The sequence below is a fragment of the Bombina bombina genome, chromosome 1, assembly GCF_027579735.1.
Source record: "Bombina bombina isolate aBomBom1 chromosome 1, aBomBom1.pri, whole genome shotgun sequence".
Taxonomy (NCBI): Eukaryota; Metazoa; Chordata; class Amphibia; order Anura; family Bombinatoridae; genus Bombina; species Bombina bombina.
Window position 1 is genome coordinate 146,630,110 of NC_069499.1, and position 19,850 is coordinate 146,649,959.

The 19,850-nt window shown below is 34.0% G+C and overlaps 1 long non-coding RNA gene across 1 annotated transcript in view; it reads right to left on the reverse strand.

Moving 5' to 3' along the window:
• LOC128636512 (uncharacterized) overlaps positions 1-19,850 on the reverse strand; it is a 75,001-nt gene that overhangs the window by 10,520 nt on the left and 44,631 nt on the right. Inside the window, exon 3 of the long non-coding RNA XR_008398703.1 lies at positions 1,693-1,788. This is a non-coding gene — a long non-coding RNA (uncharacterized LOC128636512). The remainder of the gene's footprint in view (positions 1-1,692; positions 1,789-19,850) is intronic.

Sequence of the window (19,850 nt, forward strand, 5' to 3'; positions counted from 1 at the left end):
AACTTCTACTGCGAGTCCTCCCAAGTTATTTCCCAGCATCCCCACTGCAAAATGTGCGGTGGACTCCTTCCCCACCGCAGAATGTGCGACTGACACTGCAAGGGCCGATCACGGACACCAGTGTCCCTTGTACGGACACCTTGCCGACCCCTGTAGGAAATGCTTTTCAGACATTAATCATTAGTTTAAAGCACATGACTGATTTATTAGTTTTAATGTTAATTAATATTAGTTTTAATTTAGGTTTCAAAGGAAGTAAAAATAATTTTGTTAATAGCTATTTAATAGTGGATACAATTGCAAGATTTCAGGACACTGATGTCCCTTTATCAGGTATTCACAATGCAGTGTCCTGAAAGCTTGTATATGTTATTTTCTTACAAACTTCATTTGAAAACACTGGCTAATATGACCCTGCCCTTTTCCTGCATCAACAATTAAGGTTTAAAATAGATTTTACATTATATTTCTTTCATAAAAAACAAGCATACTTAGATGCTGCTTGTTTTTTTATGAGTACAATGTCTCTTTAATATAAATTTCCCCTATGCTAAATGATGTGTGCAATTTATTGCTTATATTAAAAAAAATTCCATTCTATTTGATTAGACATTGTGAATAATTAATAGGTGGAGCATGTTCAGTTTGGTGTATCAGCTGTTAGAAAACAACATATTGCTTGAGAAAACAACATATTGCTTGAAAAAGGTGACTTGCAATGGTCAAAATAAATTGAGAGCTTTGTGTCTATTTTAACTGTCTGAGTATTTTCCATGTAGCAAAGATACTTTTTTTTTACTACAGATTACTTTATCTGCTTCATCTGTCAGGCTGCTCGACCTCGCTAAATTCTGACAGCATAAGCTGTGAGCATTTCACATTGCCGTGAAATGCTTGTGCAATGCTGCCCCTGCTCCGTCAATGATCTCAATTGGATCGGGATCATTTTAGTGGCAGAGAAGTTGAGAAGCATCGGTACTACGACCGCTGCTTCTTAACTTCCATTTCTGGTGGACCAGATGGGGCTTTAATGCAGCATCCGCTGCTTAATAAATTGACCCCTTTGAGTCTTTTGCAGTACAGACTCCTTTAGGAGAGCCTTGACATTTAAAGAAATTGCTTGCTGCTTCATGGTAACAAGCTTTAATCATCATCTAGGTCACATTCACCTGGGATATATTGCAAATCCTGATTTTATTGCAATTGGTTGGGAGGAACAGTACAAGTAAAAAGTTACATTATTTCAAAGTGGTGCTTTGGTAGCCTTGGTGGCTACAAATGTGGCAGATAAGTTACCATAATTTTGTTGAAGATACACCTTTGGTTTCTAAGAGAATATCTTATATCTAAACCACTGCATGCCATTATTCCCAGCTATTAGTGTGCAGATTAGTGTTTGTGTAAAAAAGTTAAGTTGTGTAAGGTGTATCTTATGACCGGGGGTATCACTTCACAATTATTCCGTTATCACAAGACTTTAACTTGCAGTGTGAGACTTTAACTCACACTATAACTTGTGCTAGGACTCAAACCTACACAAACCTCACGCTTAACGGCAAGACTCAAACCTGTCATGGGGAGTTTAAGCCTTTTATAAAGGGACTTTAACCCTTTATATATCACTAACGCCATTCAGACTTTGGGTTCAGATTCACAGAGGAAAAACCAGAATAAAAACACTTATCAACTTACCCCTGTGTGAATCCCACACTCTTACACCAGAATTGATAGGCGCTATCTTATGATCAGGGGTATCACTTGACAATTAGCAGTATTCTACACCTTCACCTGGAAAAAAAAATGGGTTACTTGAAGAGATATCTTGGGAACAACAATCAGACAGGCAGCAAGTAAAGTCTAATCACTGTTCTGTTTAATATAAGGCATCACAGACTTTTATAGACAATGGTTACAGTATATGGGGTTAAACAATGACATATCAGTCACATCATCTTACACAGTATGCTTGGAACAAAGAACATCATAGTAAAAATAAGGAGTAAAAAGGAATATCTTTAATGAGCGAGGAGTGTTAGATAAAAGTATACCTGGGCGAATCACACAAGACATGGCAAGTTCATTGGACCAATTATTGAGATAAAGTGTTCATGTTAAAACATCAGCATATTTTTTCTAACAACATAATAACTACCTTATAATGAACTATAATAAACTCCTCTTAAAATGGTATGCTTAAACTAAATGGATTACTAGAGACAAAATGGCATCATTATGGTTATATAATCTTACATTTCACCCTTTTATTCTAACAGAATAACATACTATTAAAATTAAACAACTATATAAAAGGCACAGAAAAATAGTAAATATATTAATAACAATATAAGCCTAATACTATGGTATAACATGAATCTATTTGAGAATACTGTAGTAGAAATTCATTCACATTTCCTGCTATAATAGTTAACTAATATAAAATGCTGAATAGGCCAATAGGGTACAATATGTCACTGCACATGAGTACAGGCTCTCCAATACTCTCTGTCTACCTCAAAGCATCCCAAACTACTGGTCTATCCGCACAAAGACCCAACCAGCCCCCTATCTACCCCCAAACAACACTGCATCTTTATTTCTCAACCTGCATAGCTAGCATCCCCAAATAGCATCACCATTTTCTTGCTCTGTACACTCTCCACAGTGAAGATTAACATAGGAACAGCACAAGTATCTCTGGGTGGCCTCTGATCATTTTCATAACAGTATTTGTCCTCTTAGAGCTTCATCTCCCTCAGACACTCTGCTTTAATACCATAGTCCATTTGCAGTAGGGGGGCTTTGCACATGAGAAAGTGTCCATCTGCAGATATATGCTGTAAGTATGATGGTTTGTTCATGGGGTAGACAAGGGAAACAGGTGGATCCTTATAGCAACAGACACTCGAGTCAGAAGGAGTCTAAGAAGGAAACTAAACAGCACAAGATGAGCATGCACCCTGATACAATTACAATTATGTCCAACAGATTATCTTTTTTGTAAGCATCGCAATTTCCTTTAATAGCTTAACTTATCCTATGTCATTTAAAACCAGGAAACATTGTGAATCTATGATACAAGTTAAATACATTTATTATATTTTACAAAGAATAACTCACAGCTTCTCTATACAATTTAAATGATACCTTAAACATGAATACTAAGCAAGTACAACCTGCTAGACGTCATCAAGAGGCTGTATGACTATGCTAAGTAGCTAGTAATGAGGTCTGCCCTGCAACAAAAATACAAATAAAAACAGTCAATAAAAACATTTTCTTTAAAATGTATTTCTTAACACTTTCTCTTTGAACTACTTAAAAAAATAACCTAGTGTTGTTTTATTCTGCAAAGCTACTATATGTAATCTTTATACAGTAATTTGCCAAATATGATTTTAGTAGAATCAGCTGTCTCATCTGATATAAGCACTACTAATTTACTAATTATTTTATGCAACCTAAATTCTCTCACACTCCTGTATGAGGAAAGAGTACAATCATAACATTATTAAAACTACACAATCTTTTAAAGGTAAACACATCTTTATGGTAAGATAATTCCTTTCGCTGACAAACACCTGGAATTACAAAACTCAAATAGCAGATACCATACCACTTAATAAAGGAAAAATATATTTGCTTTTATAACACAAATCCAATAAGAGCCATTGTAAGTATAAAATATACCATCAATATCATTATAATTATACTACTCACAAAACTCATATTTCTCTGTATAATTTATATACATTTCTAGCGGAGGTTGTGTTCTTAACCTGTTTATTGTGAGTAGTTTTACTATATAATAAGGAATAATTACAATGGGAAATTCCTACAAAACTTCCTATTCTCCTACCTTTCTTCATTGTAAGACACAATATCCCTTCTTCGCTTAAATATTAAGGGGTGGTAAAGAAACATATAATGGTGAAGGGTCTAGAATATTCTGAGATATTGCAGCATTTTCTTTAAACTAAAAAGGTGCAAACATTCTCTATACTCAGTGGGCCATACAATAGATTACAATACTGCAAGGTTTAGAGTTACATTTATCTGGAGGATTTTGTCTAAGTACATAAACTACAATGTATACTAATACAAAATAAGGCATACTTTTTATAAATTATTATAACTAAAATGATCAATAAAAATAACACAATTGCAAGAGAATACAAAACAAGCAATATGAGTAAGCAAGTTAAAACAATACTCCCCTAATTTGGCTGTGGATGACTCTGTAACAGCGTAACAGGTACTCAACTCCAACAGTCAAGGCACAGTCAAGAGAAGGATAGTCTTTATGTTCTGAAGACACACATCATAGAAAACAATCATTGATTACCCAGAGTCCAGTTCTGGGGCTCTTACCAGCTTGCAATGCAAATAATAAATCCAAAAGATAGTTCAGCAACTTATACTGCAGTGTGGTGGTTAAACAAACTTGACAAAGGTCTTTTTATCTTTTTTTTCTTTCCTTCACCTAGGCGCCAGGCATCTCTTTATTTAAAAGGTTTACTTGCATTTAATCTTCAATCTTTTGGAGAGTACACTATGGAATTGTATCTACATAGATTTACCTAAATATGGAAAACTTAAAAATCATTTAGTTAGTCAGGCCTAGATTTAGAGTTCGGCGTTAACCGTGAAAACCAGCGTTAGAGGCTCCTAACGCTGGTTTCTTACGCACTCCGGTATTTAGAGTTTATTTACCGCGACTCAAAATACACCTAACGCTCACCTTTCTACCGCCACCTCAGACCCAGTAGTAAACATATACCGACAAAAAAAACATCCACGAATCACAAAACAAATATTACACAAAGTACACTTACACTCATACAAACACTACACTATCTTTATTTTTCATATTTATTTTGTTTTCGTTAAAATACAAAGGATTAAAGTTGCGAGATCTCGGGTGTTTGAAATAAATCCACAAAAATCCATTTTCCCATTGACTTACATTGACACACGGGAAAAGACCCTCATATACCTACATCTAACTAATAACATTATCACAAACATACACTCATCGATGCATACAAACAATATACACCACATGACATACACAAAATTTTTATTTATTACAAAAACAACACGATTTATTTACTTTTTCACACAAGCTCATGACGTCACTCACTTTACGAGGAAAACCAGTCTTAGAAAAAAAAATTAGAAATCTTTAGAGCCTCCATTGACTTCCATTGACCCTCATTTCCCTAACGCACGCAAATAGCGTAGACTGAAAAACTCCAAATACCAGCGCTAGAAAAGACATGATTTTATGCGTTAGACCTAGCGATGATAAATAGATTAAGAAATGACTATTTCCCTATGGTGGACTTATGGTTTTTAATTATTAAATATTCACAACACCATAAATTTGTTTCACACTTTTAGATTACATCAACTACAAATCCACATCACTAGTAACACATTATTATTTCAATAAAATTACATTTAAAATTAAAATAAAATTCTAGACACATTTCTGGATTCACAAACACTACACAATGGGAAACACCTCTCATTTACCTTTATTATTGCATTTCAGTTATTCAACTCATATGCTTGCAGCAACAGCATATCTACATAGGCTTAACACATGATCAGTCATGGATGCACATACATTACTTTTAACATTCACTCATACATGTGCATTCAAATGATGGGGGAAAAACACATTACATTTTCTAGAGGAATCACAAAACACAACATATGGATTTTACTGTACTTTTAACATCATGATTCCATCACCAGAAACCATTAGGAATTACGTACAACAAGAACATCATTATACCAGATTACAGATGTCACTTTATGGGAAGGAACAACAATGCCACACCGCTATATAGAAGTCAGCATATGTGGGACACAATCACAATATATACGTACATGTACATAACACGCATCACCCATCACGCAACCACAAAGCACACATTTATATTTTATTCAGCACACAACAACAATGTAGTCAAATACAACAACACAATGAGGATTTCACAACTACATAGGCAGGTTAATAATATCATGACGTCATTACAAGATTCAACCATACACATCACAGATTCACCACTGTACCGCCCCTTTAGGAACTTTAACACTCAATACTACAATACAACATATACGTAAACAACTGTTTGGAACAGCATTATTAGGGAGATTTCAATGGGACAATTAAGAAATATTGTCAGATCGCAAATCACTTATATATACAATACTACAGATGACAGCCGGAAGTTATTCAGTATTAGTGCGATTTGAATGGGACGCATACAATATTGACAGCTCGGCAATCACTTATATATACAATACTACAGATGACAGCCGGAAGTTATTCAGTATTAGTGCGATTTGAAAGGGACGCATACAATATTTACAGCTCGGCAATCACTTATATACACAATACTACAGATGACAGCCGGAAGTTATTCAGTATTACTGCGATTTGAAAGGGACGCATACAATATTTACAGCTCGGCAATCACTTATATATACAATACTACAGATGGCAGACGGGAAGTTATTCAGTATTAGTGCGATTTGAAAGGGACGCATACAATATTGACATCTCGGCAATCACTTATATACACAATACTACAGATGACAGCCGGAAGTTATTCAGTATTAGTGCGATTTGAAAGGGACGCATACAATATTGACTGCTCGGCAATCACTTATATATACAATACTACAGATGGCAGACGGGAAGTTCGGAATTATTATTGCGATTTTAAAGGGACGCATACAATATTGACAGCTCGGCAATCACTTATATATACAATACTACAGATGGCAGACGGGAAGTTCGGAATTATTATTGCGATTTTAAAGGGACGCATACAATATTGACAGCTCTGAAATCACTTATATATACAATACTACAGATGTTACTTTATCGTTTACAAACAATGTTGCAGCAACATTGATCGATCACATTCGATGCACATTATACACAACTATGCACTTTCATTCATGTTAGCCTGGACGTGTGCTTGTTACTAGAAGATCGCGTTTAAGAAATATTGATTACGCATATGATCAAACATTACAAACATGCACTGTATGTGTGATATTTTACACTTTCACATTGAGAATCATTGTTTGAAACTAACATTTCAGCAAACAACAAATAAACGCCCACTGTGAAAGCATTCGCGCCGCTCACATACAAACAAGTGAATACAATTAGCAATCATTACAAACTCAATACCATTGGACTAATTGTACTATAAATCCCCCAAACAACATGGCCAATGCATCACTTGTGATCCACATCAGATCAAGTGCTTACCTTGTTACGCTGTTTTGAAAGATGGATGACGATGACATGGTAGACACTGCTGGTGCTGCTATTGGCGAACTAGCTGTTGGTCGAATCAGGCAGCCTCGGCGGCTCAGACCGAGACGAAGGGGTCGTCTGGTTCGAGGTCCTCGTGTCTACAGGGTGAGACCCACCTTGGAAAACATGAGTGACTTTGAGGTTTTTGATAAGTATCGGCTCGATCGCGAACAGCTCATTGGCCTTTACGAGCTTCTTAAACCTCATTTGGAGCCACGTATACAAATAAGGACTGCTGTTCCCCCCATGAGTAAGATGCTAAGCTGTCTATACGTCCTGGCCTCCGGGAGTTTTCAATCCGGAGAACTGTACATGCATGGCCTGGCTCAAGGTACATTCTCTGGGGTGTTTGATAACTTTCTGAACGCCATGGTACGTAAGCAATACATAGGATTCCCACAGAATGATGGTGATTGGAGGCGCCTGAAGCGGGAATTCTTTGATATTGCTCAATTGCCCAATGTCTTGGGAGCCATAGATTGTACCCACATTGCGCTGCGTGCTCCAATTGATGACTTGCCCTTCAGAAATCGCAAACATTTTCATAGCCTCAACGTGCAGTATGTTTGTGACGTACGGATGAGGATTATGCATGTGTATGCGAATTTTGGAGGGGCTTGTCATGATGCCCGCATCCTCTCTCTGTCGTCCCTGTGGAGCCAGTTTGAGGAAAGACAAATGCCCCCTGGTTATCTCGTTGGTGAGTATTTGTGCTCAACATGGTTAATAATGTTGACAATTGGCCCTGTATTTTTTAACTGTTAGCGTCATGTTCAGCTATAGGATTAAATTTAACCATTTGTTATTTACCGACGCTAATGTCTATTTTTATTTAAATGCAGATATGTAGCATGTCTTACCTTAAGTGTTCAGATAGAGAATGCAATGTAACCATGTATTTAGCATTTTACACAAGGTTTGTTTTCAGAACAATACGCATATGTAGCATGTCTTAGCTGAAATGGGAAGCTATTATCTCATGCAATTTAACCCTGTCATTGTCTCTTTCTGCTAATGTCTAGTTTTATTTAAATGCAGATATGTAGCATGTCTTACCTTAAGTGTTCAGATAGAGAATGCAATGTAACCATGTATTTAGCATTTTACACAAGGTTTGTTTTCAGAACAATACGCATATGTAGCATGTCTTAGCTGAAATGGGAAGCTATTATCTCATGCAATTTAACCCTGTCATTGTCTCTTTCTGCTAATGTCTATTTTTATTTAAATGCAGATATGTAGCATGTCTTACCTTAAGTGTTCAGATAGAGAATGCAATGTAACCATGTATTTAGCATTTTACACAAGGTTTGTTTTCAGAACAATACGCATATGTAGCATGTCTTAGCTGAAATGGGAAGCTATTATCTCATGCAATTTAACCCTGTCATTGTCTCTTTCTGCTAATGTCTATTTTTATTTAAATGCAGATATGTAGCATGTCTTACCTTAAGTGTTCAGATAGAGAATGCAATGTAACCATGTATTTAGCATTTTACACAAGGTTTGTTTTCAGAACAATACGCATATGTAGCATGTCTTAGCTGAAATGGGAAGCTATTATCTCATGCAATTTAACCCTGTCATTGTCTCTTTCTGCTAATGTCTAGTTTTATTTAAATGCAGATATGTAGCATGTCTTACCTTAAGTGTTCAGATAGAGAATGCAATGTAACCATGTATTTAGCATTTTACACAAGGTTTGTTTTCAGAACAATACGCATATGTAGCATGTCTTAGCTGAAATGGGAAGCTATTATCTCATGCAATTTAACCCTGTCATTGTCTCTTTCTGCTAATGTCTAGTTTTATTTAAATGCAGATATGTAGCATGTCTTACCTTAAGTGTTCAGATAGAGAATGCAATGTAACCATGTATTTAGCATTTTACACAAGGTTTGTTTTCAGAACAATACGCATATGTAGCATGTCTTAGCTGAAATGGGAAGCTATTATCTCATGCAATTTAACCCTGTCATTGTCTCTTTCTGCTAATGTCTAGTTTTATTTAAATGCAGATATGTAGCATGTCTTACCTTAAGTGTTCAGATAGAGAATGCAATGTAACCATGTATTTAGCATTTTACACAAGGTTTGTTTTCAGAACAATACGCATATGTAGCATGTCTTAGCTGAAATGGGAAGCTATTATCTCATGCAATTTAACCCTGTCATTGTCTCTTTCTGCTAATGTCTATTTTTATTTAAATGCAGATATGTAGCATGTCTTACCTTAAGTGTTCAGATAGAGAATGCAATGTAACCATGTATTTAGCATTTTACACAAGGTTTGTTTTCAGAACAATACGCATATGTAGCATGTCTTAGCTGAAATGGGAAGCTATTATCTCATGCAATTTAACCCTGTCATTGTCTCTTTCTGCTAATGTCTAGTTTTATTTAAATGCAGATATGTAGCATGTCTTACCTTAAGTGTTCAGATAGAGAATGCAATGTAACCATGTATTTAGCATTTTACACAAGGTTTGTTTTCAGAACAATACGCATATGTAGCATGTCTTAGCTGAAATGGGAAGCTATTATCTCATGCAATTTAACCCTGTCATTGTCTCTTTCTGCTAATGTCTATTTTTATTTAAATGCAGATATGTAGCATGTCTTACCTTAAGTGTTCAGATAGAGAATGCAATGTAACCATGTATTTAGCATTTTACACAAGGTTTGTTTTCAGAACAATACGCATATGTAGCATGTCTTAGCTGAAATGGGAAGCTATTATCTCATGCAATTTAACCCTGTCATTGTCTCTTTCTGCTAATGTCTAGTTTTATTTAAATGCAGATATGTAGCATGTCTTACCTTAAGTGTTCAGATAGAGAATGCAATGTAACCATGTATTTAGCATTTTACACAAGGTTTGTTTTCAGAACAATACGCATATGTAGCATGTCTTAGCTGAAATGGGAAGCTATTATCTCATGCAATTTAACCCTGTCATTGTCTCTTTCTGCTAATGTCTATTTTTATTTAAATGCAGATATGTAGCATGTCTTACCTTAAGTGTTCAGATAGAGAATGCAATGTAACCATGTATTTAGCATTTTACACAAGGTTTGTTTTCAGAACAATACGCATATGTAGCATGTCTTAGCTGAAATGGGAAGCTATTATCTCATGCAATTTAACCCTGTCATTGTCTCTTTCTGCTAATGTCTAGTTTTATTTAAATGCAGATATGTAGCATGTCTTACCTTAAGTGTTCAGATAGAGAATGCAATGTAACCATGTATTTAGCATTTTACACAAGGTTTGTTTTCAGAACAATACGCATATGTAGCATGTCTTAGCTGAAATGGGAAGCTATTATCTCATGCAATTTAACCCTGTCATTGTCTCTTTCTGCTAATGTCTATTTTTATTTAAATGCAGATATGTAGCATGTCTTACCTTAAGTGTTCAGATAGAGAATGCAATGTAACCATGTATTTAGCATTTTACACAAGGTTTGTTTTCAGAACAATACGCATATGTAGCATGTCTTAGCTGAAATGGGAAGCTATTATCTCATGCAATTTAACCCTGTCATTGTCTCTTTCTGCTAATGTCTAGTTTTATTTAAATGCAGATATGTAGCATGTCTTACCTTAAGTGTTCAGATAGAGAATGCAATGTAACCATGTATTTAGCATTTTACACAAGGTTTGTTTTCAGAACAATACGCATATGTAGCATGTCTTAGCTGAAATGGGAAGCTATTATCTCATGCAATTTAACCCTGTCATTGTCTCTTTCTGCTAATGTCTAGTTTTATTTAAATGCAGATATGTAGCATGTCTTACCTTAAGTGTTCAGATAGAGAATGCAATGTAACCATGTATTTAGCATTTTACACAAGGTTTGTTTTCAGAACAATACGCATATGTAGCATGTCTTAGCTGAAATGGGAAGCTATTATCTCATGCAATTTAACCCTGTCATTGTCTCTTTCTGCTAATGTCTAGTTTTATTTAAATGCAGATATGTAGCATGTCTTACCTTAAGTGTTCAGATAGAGAATGCAATGTAACCATGTATTTAGCATTTTACACAAGGTTTGTTTTCAGAACAATACGCATATGTAGCATGTCTTAGCTGAAATGGGAAGCTATTATCTCATGCAATTTAACCCTGTCATTGTCTCTTTCTGCTAATGTCTAGTTTTATTTAAATGCAGATATGTAGCATGTCTTACCTTAAGTGTTCAGATAGAGAATGCAATGTAACCATGTATTTAGCATTTTACACAAGGTTTGTTTTCAGAACAATACGCATATGTAGCATGTCTTAGCTGAAATGGGAAGCTATTATCTCATGCAATTTAACCCTGTCATTGTCTCTTTCTGCTAATGTCTAGTTTTATTTAAATGCAGATATGTAGCATGTCTTACCTTAAGTGTTCAGATAGAGAATGCAATGTAACCATGTATTTAGCATTTTACACAAGGTTTGTTTTCAGAACAATACGCATATGTAGCATGTCTTAGCTGAAATGGGAAGATACAAAATAATATAGAAATTTTTTTATTGGTATGTTTCTGAAAAGTTTTAATATGGATTATGGTTTTTAACTAAAATAAATTATACAACAATATACTAGTTTAAGTATTCTGTTTGAATTATGTTCTGTTCAAAATTTATAGGTGATTCTGGGTATATGAGCCGGCCTTGGCTCATTACCCCCTTGCGTAGCCCGACTGATGTGTCTGAGGAGCGCTACAATAGGGCTCATAAGAGAACCAGGGCGGTGGTTGAACGGATGTTCGGGCTCCTGAAGATGAGGTTCAGGTGCCTGGACCGTTCTGGAGGAGCACTCCAGTACAACCCAAAGAAGGTGGCGAAGATCGTTGTAGCCTGTAGCGTCCTGCATAATATTGCACAGCGGGCTGGGATGCTGCAGGCCGTCCCGGTGGACAGAGACCTCCTCAGAGATGAGGAGGATGATCCTGTTCTAGAGGGGGAATTCCAGGACGAGGGACTTGATGTCAGAGCAGACGTCATCAACCGCCACTTTAGACGGTAAAGAATAGAAGTTAGACTGTGTAGTATTTTCAATAGATGTGAACTCTAGGGAAATGACAAGTAGAGAATTGTGCAAACATGTTAGTATTGATCAAATGTTAGAATAAATTTTAATTTTCATAATATAGGTGATGCTCTGGGCATTGGGTCCTATAGCGAGTCTTTGCCACCTGGTTTTTAAAGAGGACATCAGATGGTAAGTAGAAATGTTTGGACTGTTGCTGGCATGATTTGTACACAAAAACATCATATGGCATACATTTTAATAAATAGATTTTTGTTTACACATTACTTAAAATGTACATAATCAGAAAGGGATACTCTAGAATGACTATGGTTCAATGTCACACAGAGGTTTTTTATGCTCAATATGACTCATCTTCACACTTGCTAGAAAATAACACAGGTTCATACACAGGCTTAGTAAGCTAGTGACAGATATTTATTATGAAATGGGGGGTGGGAGAGGGGTACTGAACTGATTCACACACTTGTATGATTTTTTTTTAATTAAATTTATTACATTAGGGAGATGACTTAATCTAAAGACTGAAAGGGAACAATTTGAAGCCTGACAGTCAAGATTGCCCAGACTGACAGTGGGGAAAAAGCCAAGATTGAAATTGAAGTATACCAATGGGATCATGTCTGGCATTATCTTTCAATTCTGCTGACCTTGAAAACCATACAAAGACATGTTCACATGGTAAGTGCAAACTATTTGATAGAATAAGGCTGTGGAGACATCCTATTGGAGACACTTAGATGATTTTCTATTTTGTAGATGGTATTTCCCAGTCCTCTATTTAATGAACTGATGAATAAGACACCTATTGAAGATCAACTGTTTACCCCTGAATTGACTTTCAAAGACCATGCATTATCCAGGTTGGTGCATGCTAGTTAAGAATCACATGAAGAATGTTGATTATTGTTAGCTTACATACATTAGTCATACTTATTTCATCATTAGATATTTAGGGATCACAATCAGAAAAAGGAATACATATTATAGTTGATATAGAGGTATTTGAATGGACATGAAATATTAGATTTATGTTCAGCATACATATATTGTTGAAATGTGATATACATTATTATGTATAATTTGAAATTTGGATATTTAAATTGAATTTTTAATCAACAATATAATGGTGTATGTATTTCATGAATTTTAAATCAATTTAATGATTATCTTTAAAAAATGTTGATCAAAGTTAGAGCATAGACACCATATGATTTTAAATGTATTTTATGAATATTTGACAACGTGTGTATTAACTTTGTTCCATTTTTATTATTTTTCTTTTCAGATTGGCATCTGATGACTTCCAGGAATATTTAATTTTTTTTTGATTAATTATATTTTGACATGTTAATACTAAACATTTTATTATTAAATACATTATTTTGAACAGATTCTACTAAATATCAATATAATCTGTAAATAAATCAAACTTGGACTCCCATGACTGGTAGTTGGCTATTTGACAAGCACATGCATAAGATAAAATAATGCTTTAATATTAGAAAATAAAATGCTTCCGAGAATATAAATATATATTTTATAACATTAATTGGGGAGTCAGATTCTTCAATGCTTTTATATTGAAAATGTATATATTACAATTATTTAGGATATGTAGTAAAATAATTTTTTGTTTAACATATAATAAGGTGAAGTGGTTCAATTACATGAAAGTGACAGTGTTGTTGAATGTAAAAATAATTGTATAAGATCATGTATCTTCCTTAGGTATCTAAAAAAATTAATAGAAATTATTTAAATTATTACATTTATGAATGGTAGGTCATTTAACTTGATAATTTTTAAAAATTAGTAATTGGATGCCAGGTTAATCTATGTAATTTTCTAGTGGAGTCATTTAACTATACTTAGTAATATTATGTATTTATTACAATCTTACCTCTTGGGTTCGACATCAAATATCTATATACAATGTAAATTCCCCTTTTGTTTATTTTGTCAATGTTAAATAAAAATACCAAATGTTTGGGTCCTTAAAGGGACAATCACAAAGTATATTTTGTATAGATTGTAAAAAATATCATACAAGAATTTAAACATATTTAGAAAGTACTATAGAATTACATTCAGTCTTTAAATATACTTGTTTTCTAAAAAAAAAAATGCACATATCTTAGTCAATGATATAAGGCATCTATATGCAAACAACAATCAGCATCAAAATAGCCTATGTAGAGATGTATTTAATCCAAGAATATATATAATTACAATATAATGATTGAATAACAAAACATATTAAGTTGTTCAAATATAAGAATATTATACAAAATGCATACATAACATATAGCTTAATGTCCCTCTACACTGAAGGCTAAAAAAGACATAATTTAATAAATATATTTCAGTCAGTGTGTAAAACAATCTAGAATTTAATCTTAATTTGCTTTACTCATATGTTAGACTCATTTAGCAAAAGGAAGGTGCCTAGGTTTATGATATTTTAATTATTATTGTGAAATGTTTATTTAAAGGGACATGAACTCAAAATATACTTAAAGGTAGACAGTTAAAAAATTAATGATTTATACATTCTGAATGAGTATTCTATTGGAATCAACTTTAAAACTTGTCTCATATTATGAATGCTCATTGTGATGTTGCTATCATTACTTTAAAATTAAGGCAGTAAATAGCTAATTTATTTGCTTCAGTACTCTGGACAGAACTTGATTGTTTGGAATAATTGATGCAACAATCGTCAAGGACAACCCATGTTTTTATAAAACAATTGTCCGTAATATAAAATATCATTATTGATTTGCAAAGAAACATAACAAGATAACTGTTAAAATTTGATAATCTGATTAAAGAATAAAGTTGATTAACATTTCATGCTCAATCACCAATGCTAAATTTGTTGGGACAGTGTCCCTTTAAGAGATTTAAAGAGTGTATTTACTTATCTTGATATCTTCACATACTTTGCTTGAAAAGCATATCGAGATCGGCTCAGTAGATGAAGATTGGTGGATGCACAGAGATGCCTTATGTGATTGGCTCAACCATGTGCATTTAAATTTCTTATGTTGAGGATATCTAAATACTAAGAGAAATTGATTTACATTTTAAAGTCTAAACAATCTTCTATCTCTACAGATCATTTGATACAATTGTTTGTAATGTCTCTTTAAAACTAAAGACGCCATTGCACAATAACATATATGAGCACTTCAGACAAATACAAGCTCGAGGTTTATTTGCGAATAACAAAGCTGTAGTTTAATATTTATAAACAGATTATCCAAGTTACTGACATTCTAACCTGAATTTTAACATTAATAAATATTGCGTGGGAAACGCATCTTGAAACACCAGATTAGCATCTTTAAACATTAGAGTCTAATGTCACGCAATAGCACACAATCAATGTGCATTATGAAATGCATTTAATAGAGCAATGTCAATACTTCACAATAAATGTATTTAAAGAACAATAAAGACATACAATATGAAATGTGTATTTGTATTAAAGAAACAGACCGTTATTAAACCGAGAAATGTCGACAACATTAATAATGTGACAGTATTAGATTTTAAAGAGTATTTAATCATTAATATTTAACGTATCATGGATATTAAATCTGCGTCACACATATCCGCATGACAGGCCCATGAGTTACAAATAAGTATACATGAAAAATGAAGTTACAGCACCACCATGAGGTATGTGTAAGGAAGTTACTAAGATATGAAACATTAAGGAACGGCCAATCAGAGTTCATCACACAAACACAACTTGAGTCAGGATGGTCTCACACACATTCTAACAATATTTCAAACTTTTATCCAATCAGATGTACAGATAACTTGTCCCATGGTGCATCTCATGTTTACTTCACCATATAAAAGTCCATTACACGTTGCCATCTTTGTCAGTTCTCTAATGCCTGCAGGCGTACTAGATATATTTTTATATATATATATATTTGAGAAGACAACCCAGCAGGCATGTCAGTTCCCAGGGTCACCAAGGAGGAGAGCGCTGCACTGGTCCACGCCGTCAAGGACTTTTATCCCCAGCTGTTTGGGAACAAGAGGAGGTTGACAGATGCGCACGTTAAGAAGGCCCTCTGGGAGTCTATCACCAATGCGGTTAGATTGGTGTGTGACGTCCAGAGGACCCAGGATCAGATCATGAGGAGATTCGGAGATATGAGGTTGCGTTTATCGAAAAAAGTAAACCTCATAAGGGACTGGGTACAAGCCCGTAAAAGAGGTGGCAAAAGAGAGGCCCCGCGGAAACTGTACCTACTCCCTTATGAGGTGACTTTATGCGAGCTCCTCAATCTCCGGGTCCCCAAAAGATTTAGATCCTCGCCATCCTCGGCCTCCTCTTCTTCCCTCCCAGCTGCGGGATCTGAAAGTCCTGACGCGGGGGACAGGGCAGATGCTTCTCCGTCCGGTGGCCTGGGAGGAGATGATAGAGAATCTGAACCAGGTAATTATCCAACTTCATATAATATGTTAATATTTTATTAGACTTTTAGAAAATGTGCATATAGTCAGATACTAAACCTATACAGATCTCACAACATACACTACATATGATGTTTAGATATCTGATTTTAGATTATTGACACATGAAATAGGAATGATGTTTCTTGCGCTCTACAGAATATGCGTCACAGAGCGGAAATGTAATTTCTCATCCACGTTAACATGGGTTTGCGGAAAGTGGCATTGCTTTATACATATTGGTGAAATGACGGATGCGTAATTCCGCTTGGAATCATTGCGCAATGATCGCGAAAATGGCATTTCTCATCCACGTTAACATGGGTTTGCGGAAAGTGGCATTGCTTTATACATATTGGTGAAATGACGGATGCGTAATTCCGCTTGGAATCATTGCGCAATGATCGCGAAAATGGCATTTCTCATCCACGTTAACATGGGTTTGCGGAAAGTGGCATTGCTTTATACATGTTGTTAAAAATTAAATGGGAATTCTTAGATTAGTGAAGAATACAGTATTCTTATTTTCAATATTATAGCTAATAAAAAAACAATAATACAAAACAATTATAACATATGGCCATCAATTGATGATTATGTAATAACAAGCAGATATTCTTAAAGATACAGTAAACAACACAACTGATTGAAAATAAGAGTCCAGGATATATTTTTAATTAATTTAATTGAGGAAACTATTAACTCATGGGACTACCAAAGGATTAATATTTTTCAATAGATTTGTTATTAATGTAAATTTTTTAAATATGGCATGATTAGTATTAATGATATGCAATCCTCATTTAATATATTACAGATATGGATGTGGCTGCTGGATCCTCAAGCCAGGGCTTGTCACAGTATGGTATGTCTCTTTTTAATTGACATTTGTCTTAGAAACATGGACTGAACATTACATACTAAATACACATTGTTCAATATTTAGATGTAATGTCTATTTAATAGATGAAAATTAAATAATTATTCGGATATCCTTAAATAACATATTACATTTTAATTGCATGCTCAATACCATTCATGACATCAACATATGGAGTAGATAATTCATTAACAACAACATTGTGGAATCAATTTAATTTTACATTAAAGGGATACTGAGCTACAATTATTAATATTGTCATTCAGATACAGTATGCAATATTAATAAACACAAAAATATAATACTATCATCATATGTGACATATTCTATTGCTAAATGTATTGTAAAATAAAGAAAGTACGTTGATGTGCATCTAAATTTTGGTTGACCAACCTGGGTTTTTATTGATGATTGGTGGATACCTTCAACAAACAATATTTATTGAATCCAATATTCCTTATCTGCCTTTAAGATTAATATCGAGCAACATTCTAATTATAATAGGAGTCAATGTTAAATCATTTTTTACAGTTTGAACATAGAAATCAATTATTTAAATTAATCATGTCAGTGTCCCTTTAAGACAAAATAGATTCATTCATCTTTACATTCTTTTTATTAAAAACTATTGATATATAAATCACATTCTCTGTTGGAGTTACTTTATAGATATCTGCATACTCTAACAGCACCATGATTACATATTTGTAATAATCAATTTTGTTTTGTATTGTGATAAATATGTGTTGTGTCCTAAACAAGATTACTGTACATTGCAAAAATGGCTCGATGTGACACATGTGTTTGTTTAGATTTGTCAACAGATGCTACTCAATATGTGGTTTGTGTGTATTCTTGTAACTTCTTAAGGACATATGACGGAATTATTCCGTCATAAAACAATTGAGCAAAGTGAAAGGCGTGTCCTTAAAGGGTTAAGAACATTGATCATTGGGTATATTTAGATATGCAATAGCAGCATCTGAGATGACTTTGATGTCTAATGTAGTCTGACATTAAACATATGTTCAATACAGATATTTTTACAGAATCCCCTTGATTCAATCAAGCATTTTCTTGTGTAATGACTGCTCTATTCTTCACATTTTAAAGTTGATTAATGTTAAAATTCTAGACAGATGTGATTTAGTGATATCCAAAATGTGTTTAATAATATATATCTATATCATTCATAGAGAGAGTTGGTGTGGTGAGCCCACAGGAATCCAGCAGTGACATAGAGACGCCTTTGCGGTCTCCTGGTAAGTCCATTGACTCATTTATATGTAATTGAAGGTGTATTGCTAATCAATATTATGATCATGATTCTGGTGAAGCATAACATTATAAAAATTCAAAATATTTATCTTCTGATTATATATTAATTTATTTTTCATATTGAACGATTAATAATTTCTACTTTATTAGTCTACACATTTGTTATTCATAAGATGTATAACATATGTTTGTTTCCATTAGATTTTTTGACAACAGTCATCAAGTTATACACACATGAGAAATCTTAAATGTTCTATGTACTATGCTTTTATGAATTTAACATTAATACAAACAATACATTAAAATTAATATTCATTGACAATAACAAATCTATTGTCATTTGTATGCTCCATCAAAATGATGTAAATCATAACTTTGTGTGTGTATATCTTTAATGCAACATTGATGTGCGTATTTGAGCAACAGTAACATATGTTATAATATCTGATCTTAACGTGTACACAACATGTTATGTTTTACAGAGATTGCTGTCACATGTGGGACGGAGGAGGAAGAGGCTGCCTTGGAGTCTGATGGTATGTGAAATATATCTATCATGTTTCCAACATGTTTTTTTTTTGGAAATCATTTTATTGAAGACCTTAAAAGTCTACAGCTTTTGCCCTTTAAAAAGGAATATTATTTGTCTGTTCAAATACACTACTGCCCCCTTTCTATATCAGGCAGCATGAAATTCTGCTTGTATATTTATTTTGAAATATTTCTAATTCATGCCATCATTATGTCACATGCATATTCCATGCCAAAAAACAATAATAAGGTTCAAATTGTACAGACAGTCATTGATATTCATCTGAGTGCCTATA